At 42.0% G+C, this 9,973-nt stretch overlaps 1 long non-coding RNA gene across 1 annotated transcript in view; it reads left to right on the top strand.

Moving 5' to 3' along the window:
* Nucleotides 1-524: 524 nt before the first annotated feature.
* The window catches only part of LOC132874435 (uncharacterized), an 18,972-nt gene continuing 9,523 nt past the window's right edge, over nt 525-9,973 (top strand). Inside the window, exons 1-2 of the long non-coding RNA XR_009651663.1 lie at nt 525-615; nt 1,667-1,827. This is a non-coding gene — a long non-coding RNA (uncharacterized LOC132874435). The remainder of the gene's footprint in view (nt 616-1,666; nt 1,828-9,973) is intronic.

Below are 9,973 nucleotides of genomic sequence, written 5' to 3'. Positions count from 1 at the left end.
ATTCACACCTACGCTCAATTTAGAGTCACCAGTTAACCTAACCTGCATGTCTTTGGACTGTGGGGGAAACCGGAGCACCCGGAGGAAACCCACGCGGACACGGGGAGAACATGCAAACTCCACACAGAAAGGCCCTCACCGGCCACGGGGCTCGAACCCGGACCTTCTTGCTGTGAGGCGACAGCGCTAACCACTACACCACCGTGCCACCCGAACACCAGACTTTTTTTTTTAATTTACTTCATTTGAACAGCGTGTACATTAATGAAACGATTTACTTCAAGTTTGAAAAGTCAATCATCAAGAGAATTCTCATTATTCATGTTGGTTACACTCACTGTTCCATTTCACTTCATTTCTGCTGGTGATGTGTGACGGATTTATCCTCACACACGTCATCGCCTGGCACAACTGTGAATGATGCTCTTGGAAATCTACAGTCTGTGCTTGACAGAAATCAGCTCCAGCTCATAACATTCTGTGTGTCGTGCTTCTTTCTCTCTTCTCTCATTTAGACACCCAAAGGCAAGCCGTCCCCATCATACACCACCTCCCAACCAGGGAACGTGACGTGTAACACGTGCTTCCTCTGCTCACGCTGCGTCACAGAGCAGTGTAACTTTTTTTTTCAGTTTATTTATTTAGTGCTTAATTATAGCATAGCTAATCCAAGCACTGGTGGTCTAGCGATATGATAATAATAAACAAACCAAATAAATTTACAAGAAGAATGTTAAAGGAAAACTGAAGTCATTTTTAAACTTGTTTTATTTCTTAATTAACGTGTTATTCAATTACGTTTTCGGTTTTAGTAACCTTATATCGTGACTCGTATTGGCAACTAATTGCAATTAAATATTATACTTATCGGCCTATTTGGTGTTTAGCCGTGTTGAATTTAGTTCGTTTGGTCCACGGCAGGCGTCGCTTATCCGCACGATCTTCACGAGACTTGTGCGAGACTTCGAAACATTAAGTGTCAGCCAGGTGTCAGTGCCGCCATTTTGAAAACTGTTTCCCAAACAAAATATTGCACAAAAACAAGTTTAAATGACGATTACTGCCTACTTTTTGCAAACTTTCCTGATTGCTATCAAAACAAACAAAACTTCCGGCTTGATTACATCAGCATTCGAAAGAGGGCGCGCGCGTCTTTTGACGACGTTGGCAGATGTTGGTCACTTTGATTTCCGCTGTACGTTTTACTTCCGTCCTACGATGTCTCGCACAGGTCTCAACGAATCTCGTTTACGGCCATCGCTTTGACATATGGACTGATATATTACAGAGCATATTTCAAACACTCATAACTTGCTATAGCAGCGACAAAATAGCGATCAAAAATGCATTCCGATATTTAATAACATGAGATAATAGAATTTTGATAATAAAAAATTTGCCTTCAGTTCCCCTTTAACAATAGTACGAAATACTAATAATGAAATGTAATTAAAGTCAGACGATGTGTTTTCTGATTATACTCATCGAATAAAAGATGTAGCCTGCTCTTTAAATCTCGAAACATGTCGTGTGTTCACAACACACGCTAGCAACTGATTCCATACTGGAATAGTTTGAATAATAATTTTTAAAAATGAGTTTTTATATGAAACCGGGTCATATTTTGAGTTTATTTTACTGTTTTATTTCTTTGTTAACGTTTTAGTCAGGCATGTCCCCTTCAAACACCAGAAAACTACAATGACCTGATGATGATGTCGTCCATCTGTGGGCTGTCGTGCTTTCTGGATGAGATTGGGAACACTATGAAGCAAGCAAGGCTGCTAGCACAAGTGAAATGGCGAGGAATCTTCTTCAATATTGATAGTAAGTTCACATATTTTTCTGAAATACAGGGGAACAGATGTGTAACAATCTATTGCTCGGATAAATGTGGATGGATGAGTTCGTTTTGGATGGGATGTTTCACTTGCTCAGATATCTTTTTCATTAAAAAAGCAAAATTTTAAGTAGACGTCGCATCGTCAGAGTTAGAAATCAATGCAGATCGGGACAGCATCGTCTTTGTCTTCGTCCCTCTCCCTTCCACTCCCCCCATCAGACTTTTTGTGGTCGTACTAAACCCAAACCGTCTCCTGAAGCTTCTCCATTTCCTGCCACACACTCTGTAAAACAGCTGGATGTTTTTCTGGTCCTCATTAAAGACAGATGGAGAGAAGACAGCTTTGAAACTGGCTTTCATGTCTCACACACACACACTGCCTCATTATTTGCAAATGCATCAAAATAATAATTATTTTTTTATTCCACCTATAATGACACACTCTATAGTCTGAGTTGTTCCTGATGTCTCGTCTCGCTACGGACGCTTTTGGTCTTCAGAAGGACGCCGTCTCCTGTCAGTGGATGAGCTCATAACTTTGGTGACTCTTCTGATGTGTCCCTGATCATAAATCAGCCTTTAAATTAGACGAGGCTTCAGAGTTTACGACTAAGCTGACGCTCCAGATGAAAAAGACGTGCTGTTAGTGGAGACAGGAAACGGTGCTCTCGTTTGACCTCTGACCCCATGGACGTGACCCAGGACTCTGGTCTCGGTCGTTGACACGTTGTGGGTCAACAAGGACTCACCGTGTGTGTGTTGGACTAAAAGGGACCAGTGTGTGCCTCTGTGTATCTGAACAGCCTTTGTGAAGAAGTTTTCCGTCCAATCAGCAGCATCACAATCAGTGAATCTTAGCAGTTGTCCAGTTTCCTGCTGTCTGTAATCAGTTGAAAGAGCAGGTTGTGTTTTCTGATGTTTCCCTCAGATAGCTGGTGGCTCCGGACAAACCCACAGCTCGTTCGCACCTGACACAGAGTGGCACCTGGGAATGATATTTTAGTGCTGTTTGAAACACACAGTGTTTAGTCTGTTTAAATAAAACCCTGGTGTGTTCTCCTCCTCGCTGAAGTTCTTTAGGGAGGTGGCAACACAGCAATCACGCTCAGGTCTGAGAGCATCTGAGTAAGTTGAGATAACTACAGGCTGGTGGTTATATTCACCGTTCTGATTCAGTCACGTTTGGATCAAATCAAAGACATGACCAGGATATTTTTCAAATATTGTTAATGATTACTGCGAGAATCATCGTGGACATGGTATGGGATCTTCCATCTGAAAGCCTTTTGAAGGAACTTGATATCGTGCCATTCCATACTCGAGTAAAACGCATGAAATGCATCTTAGTGTTCAAGGCTCTTAATGGTCTTGCTCCGGAATACCTCAGGACAAGGTTTGTTAATTTTGCAGAGGTCAGTGGAAGGAGAACTTGACATGCGAAGACAAACGTTATCCTGCCGTGTTTTTATCACTCTTTTGGTGATTAAAATGTTCGCGTTCAGTGCTGCAAAACTGTGGAACTCACTTCCTCTGGAAGTCAAGTCCCTCTCACACCAGGATCTGGTCTTCCCAGGCAGTCTCCTGTCCCAGTACTACCCAGCTCCTTGAGGCGCATGGGTGCGACACCAATCTCCGTTTCGGTAGCCCTTGGCCTCTCGTGTATTATAGCTAGGGTTACAGTGGGGGGCGGGTCCTCTGGTAACCGCAAGAGTTTGAATTGCCCGCAAACTGGCCTCATGATTAGTGTGTTCGCATCTCGACTGGGAGGTTCTACTTGCAGTTGGGTCATACTAAAGACCATCATAAAAATGATACCATCTGGCAAGGTACGCTGCAATACAGATGTGAATAGGGGGTCAAACTTTCTCTCCTCTGGAAGTAAAACAATGCAGATCTCTTGCAGCTTTCACAAGTGCTGCCAGGACTGTTTTTTTTCCATGAAAACGATGCATCATTGTAAATATCCATCCATCCATCCATCCATCCATTATCTGTAGCTGCTTATCCTGTCCTACAGGGTCGTGGGCGAGCTGGAGCCTATCCCAGCTGACTACGGGCGAAAGGCGGGGTTCACCCTGGACAAGTCGCCAGGTCATCACAGGGCTGACACATAGACACAGACAACCATTCACACTCACATTCACACCTACACTCAATTTAGAGTCACCAGTTAACCTAACCTGCATGTCTTTGGACTGTGGGGGAAACCGGAGCACCCGGAGGAAACCCACGCGGACACGGGGAGAACATGCAAACTCCGCACAGAAAGGCCCTCGCCAGCCACGGGGCTCGAACCCGGACCTTCTTGCTGTGAGGCGACAGCGCTAACCACTACACCACCGTGCCGCCTTATCATTGCAAATAATTTATAAAAAATTATTGTTAAATTTTATGACAGATTTTTTCTTCCTATTATTATTATTATCATTTATTTCTTTTTCATTAACTGAGAGCCACTTGTATATTATCTATAGGATATCAAGTGCTATTCTTCAAAAAAATGTCCTCTATCTATTGAATATTATTCCAAACACAATCACATCTTAACTGAATCATACATCACAGTATTTTTTTTCTGGAAATGACAAGTGATTGAGATTGTGGAAGGATCAGAAAGATTGAGACGAAATGGAGGATAAATGGAGGGAGCATGTCTTTTCATGAAGATTAAGCACTCAGAGTGCTTCGTCGGATTTTCGGGAATTTGTGAGATGTTTATCTGATGAATACAAGTCTGAGTGAACCATCCTGATCTACCTGATCAGTCATGAACAACATGTGCTGTCCTTTTGATTAAAAAAAAATATTGACTAAAAAGAAACTTTCCAAAACACTAATTGCACCTTTAATCTGTCGGCTTTGTATCGCGCTGTAATTTGTCTCTATTTGCAGAGCAATAAACAAAGGAGATTGGTGAAGCATCTGGACCATTTGCTGGACTCTATCAGCATCTAGAGCTAACACACACACACACACACACACACACACACCCCAGAAGCAAACCACAGTAAACCCAGTAATCAGTATTTGGGAATGTTTGTCATCTAAAAATAGACAGGAGGAGAGTTATAATCCGGAGGCCAGATGCAGATTCCTTCCTGGCTTTTGCCTTTTTTTTTTTTTAAATATAAAAATTGCGGCTACAGATGGATTCTCTTATAACTCATACTTTTCCTTTCCACCTTTTGGACATTTGGATCGTCCCCTTTCCCAGATCGCTTGGCCACTTTCTCATGTTCTCCACCACTTTGTTCGCACAAGATGTAGAATCTGTAAGAGTCAAAGCAAAACTTGCCTTTAAATGTTTCATCTTGATAGAGTTTAGATTTCGAGATACTAAAGAGGCGGATTTTCACACAGAAACCATGGGGTGTACATACTTTTGCACTTAATGATAGATGTGGACATTCAAAAGTCACTAATTACTGGATTTATAATGCAGATTTGTATCCTGTGACCACAAAGGCAACATTTAAACAGTATCACAGAAAATGAGACTGGACCTAAAACAGAACCCTGGGATGGACGGCACATGTGAGCTCAGAAAGCGATAGCAAGACTACTTTGTGAACTATTTTGTGTCGATTTTTAAAGATTGATAAAGATTTCTGAGGTTCCTCTCACCAACCTTTGGACATGTTTCTGGCCACAAGCTTCAGGATCTGGAAATTTACATTTCTTTGTTTTTATTATAGACAATTTAAATGCACACTGAAAGTAGAAATCAGACAAAATGATCAGAAATATCAACATTTCCCTCAAACATGTTCGTAAATTATTAAGAAAACAAATCAGCTTAGGTTAATTTAATTTTGTCTCCATGATAAAAAACAAATTTCAGTGGGATGTATGTCACATGTCGGCATGGCATCACAGCTGATCAACTCTGAGAACTCTAATGTCTAATTCTGGCACAAATACAAAAGTGTCATCTTCTACTAAATGTGGTGATACGTGAAACATAAATGTGGTTATGTTTTAGATGTTTCAGATAAATTATGAGAGGTAGATTTTCTCTTTTTTTCATGGGGGAATCTATGGGGTGCACAAACTTTTGCACTTAATTGTAAATGTAGACAGTGGAAAGTCACTCCTTATTTATACGTCGGGCTGATTATTAGGATTACAAGAACAACATTAATCTAAATCTCAGCATCTATACGGTGTATTATAAATATAATTGAAATAAGATTGGACCTAAAATGGAGCCCTGAGGAACACCGCTGTTTTTATTGCTTTGAAGACAAACTTTTGACATGAATTTTTTACACAATGGTGCTGAGAATGTGGATTTCACAAGCATGTTCCCTCATCACACCACAACGTCTGCTGCGACACACTTTGGCAGTGGCATTTATTGTGTGCTTTATTTTATTCCTGCTGCTTTCCTGGCTCCAAGGCATGTGTCAGTGGTGTTCGTGGTGCAGCATTTGGTCACACTGAGAAGTCCTGGGCCCTGTTTCTCCTTAGTCTCTGCCTCGTCATCACAATTTGGATCCTTTGAACTCCCAGAATGCATGTTGTTGACCTCCAGAGGGACGAATATAGGCAAGAGTCTGGCGTCTGCTCTCCCAGCAGCTCGTCATTCCAGAGGCTTGTCACACAATGCGGCTGAGCTTGAAGCCGCTAATTTCACCCTTTTGTGTGTGTGTGTGTGTGTGTGTGTGTGTGTGTGTGTGTGTGTGTGTGTGTGTGAGAGAGAGAGAGAGAGAGAGAGAGAGAGAGAGGGAGGAATGAGCATCTATAGTTAGGATGACCACAGCAGTCTCAAGCAATAATTAGACTTTTGTTGGGGTGTCTGTGTGCACAAGTGTGTGTGTGTGTGTGTGTGTGTGTGTGTGTGTGTGTGTGTGTGTGTGTGTGTGTACCAATGATGGATGATGGGAGGGAGGTGTTGTCTCTCTGTGGGAAACGAACGTTTGATCCTCAGTAGGGTACGGTTCAGTTCATCTGTAATTCTGTAATTAGGAAAAGATGGAACGATTGGAAAGAATGTATGTTTGTGTGTGTGTGTGTGTGTGTGTGTGTGTGTGTGCATCCAGAGGATTTGAGACAAATGCAATTTGTGTGTTTGTGCCTTTGCCATGGGAAGGTGAACATGCAATATACTCTCTCTTCTTGTGATTACAGTCCTGAGAACACTGTTGCTAGGCAACACTCTGGATATAAGCTAGCTAATGATGGATGTGAGCTAAAACACAGCTGTTTTGTCTTCATGCGGACAATTTGAAAGCACTCTGACAGTGCAAATGATACAAAACCATCAATATTTTCTTCAGACGTGTTGGCAAATTCCTCAGAAATACATGTAGGCTAGGGTGACCAGATTTCCCTAGTCTGAAACCGGGACACTTTTGCGCGTGACCATGCTCGTGCACGCACACCTTTTTTTTTTTTACGTAAACGTGACACTCAGAGAGGTGCTCTTATTTTGTTGAAGCTCACATTTATCAACATCTCACATGAAATAAAACAAACAGGCATTTTGTTATCTAGTAGCATAGTGCTATACAGATCAGTTAAATTATGGTCAGACAACAGATGTTGTAATGGCTGAGAATAGGCCAGGCTATGTCCATAGGCCAAATTTACACTGATTTATTTCACCTGTTCGTGAGAACACCAAGAAGAACGCATATGCACATGTAGGCTATATCTCTAAAATTGTATGCACTATAGCATGAACTTAAAAAGTAGATATGTGACCTCAACATAGCCTCGGTCAGAATCAACCTTACTAACCATTCCCCACAACTGAATGAATAAAGCAAGAAGATGTGGACAAAAGTGAACACTTTAATGGAAGGTGCAACAAGCTGTTCAACACAGCAATATGGCCAAACTGTCAGAATGGTGTGTTAAACAGAAACAAAAAAGAGACAAGTGATTTGAGAATATATACTATGGAAGCCGAGAGAGGCCCTTCATATAATCCTTTTTTTTATTCACCTTGTTATCCCGAGATAACGACATAATTAATTCAGGATCTCGAGAAAACAACACAACTAATTCGAGATCTCGAGAAAACAAAACCATTATTCCGTGATCTCGAGAAAACAAAAACGTTATTTCATGATCTCGAGTAAACAGCTGAGAAATGGTTCATTCAGGTGCGCCAAGAGACTTGTGATATGCTGAGTTTGGGGCTATTTCTCATTCTGTATAGACGCAACTTTGGTCATTAGAATGTCTGGAATAATCGATCACCTAATAAGGCAATATTTTGATCAGGGGTTGACACAGGGAGAGATTGCATTAAGTCTTTTAATAAGGGATAATTTCAAAATTAGTCCGCGGCACCTCCGCAGAAGACTGGCCCGGCTTCGTCTCTACCGATGGAGATACAGTGATCCAGCTGAGATCATGAAATAACGGTTTTGTTTTCTTGAGATCTCGAATTAGTTGTGTTGTTTTCTCGAGATCCTGAATTAATTATGTCATTATCTCGGGATAACAAGGTGAATAAAAAAAGATTATATGAAGGGTCTCGCGGCTTCTGTAAATATACACTCAAACAAAACAGCAATAAAGGAGGAGAGGGGTGACAGCCTGAGGAAATCCCCCACAGGAGCGCACAGCATTTGCAGCATAGGCTACCCAACTCAGTGCAAGAACAAAACACTTACAGTGTGTGCAGTAGGCTTCATGCGCATTGTTCTGCACCTCTCGGAGGAAGGGGTAGGCGCCCTGTAAATCTTTGGAAAAGGTACATTTTCTTTTCAGCATAATTGCTGCGGCATTACTGCTGCTAGCTGCTAGACAAAGAACATTCGCGCCAGTTAATGTTTATTTTATTGTTGCATGGCAACCCGTTCTGTTGTCTGGAATAATGTGGCTAAATAAACACCCATGCCACAGGGCCAGGGGGCAGTAACCAGGAAAGTTTGCGATTCCTGTCAATTCATCAAAATAGTAAATGCAGACATTTCTCGGCTAATGATTCCCACGCTGCTCAGTCGCAAACGTCGCGAGTGGCGAAAACCGGGACATATCCGTGTCCCAACAGACTTTTGTCGGGACTCGGGACACACAACCCCAAATCGGGACTGTCCCGGTAAAACCGGGACGTCTGGTCACCCTAATGTAGGCTAGCATTACACTCACGCTAATTCCACTAACCAAAGCTAGCTCACAAAGAAACATCAGTATGGTGCCACGCTTTTCTGGCCACAAGCTTCAGAATCTTGAAGTTAGCAATCTTGAGACTTTATACAGGCAATTTAAAAGCATTTCAAAATATTTGTTGAAAAATGAAGAAAAAGCATGACAGGTGACATTACACTGTAATTTCACTTCGCATCGACGACAAACCAACTTTCACATTTCCAGTTCTGTCTTCAGACATCATGAACACAAAAGTGGAATAAAGAACCAGAGATTTTTCACACCTGATGTAATTTGTGCTGCTGATGCTGCATGAAATCCTGAAGTCAAACTTGGTCTCAGCCTCAGAGGCTCCACCCACTGTTGTTTGTACACTTTTCTGGCTTCAAACTACAGGGCTAACAACTGAGTCACACTCACAGCTTGTGAACTCTGAACGGTCTGAATTTAAAAAGTAGAATGAAAGATGACCTGAAATGTGAGATCTTTTGTGCACTTTTCTGGCCACAAGCTTCAGGATCTTGAAGGTTTCATTTTGAGCCTTGATTGAAGCAAAACTGATACTGAAATCCAGGGGGGTCGCGCATACTGAGAAGAAAAAAACAAAAACAACAAAAACAACATGGTGTCACATGTTGCTGATAAATTGTGAGCTGTCAGAAAATTTCCACGTCCATCACCAATAAAAATGTAGAAGGTTTCCATAAACACGGTAACCACACCTCCGTCTAAACGCAGAATAAGTCAGAAATTGTATACTTGTGTGTGAGTGTGTATGAGGGTGGTAGCTTTCTTTATCCTCTCCTTCGCTTGTCTTCCTCACCTGCCTGTGGCTTTGTTCCACATGTCCAGGTAGACCTGGGGACAAAAGGACTCCAGGCTCCAAGTGTGCTGGCATTCAAAAACTCGCAAAGGATTTGAGGGGGGCGTAACAGAATACTACACGGACAGAAAGAAGTGCATTCATCCAGAATGGCGCTACATGCTAGCACAAAGACAGAGGCTAAGCGTGACCAGGTGAGATGT

This window comes from Neoarius graeffei, chromosome 26 (genome assembly GCF_027579695.1).
Source record: "Neoarius graeffei isolate fNeoGra1 chromosome 26, fNeoGra1.pri, whole genome shotgun sequence".
NCBI lineage: Eukaryota > Metazoa > Chordata > Actinopteri > Siluriformes > Ariidae > Neoarius > Neoarius graeffei.
This window is presented reverse-complemented; position numbering and strand designations above follow the sequence as displayed.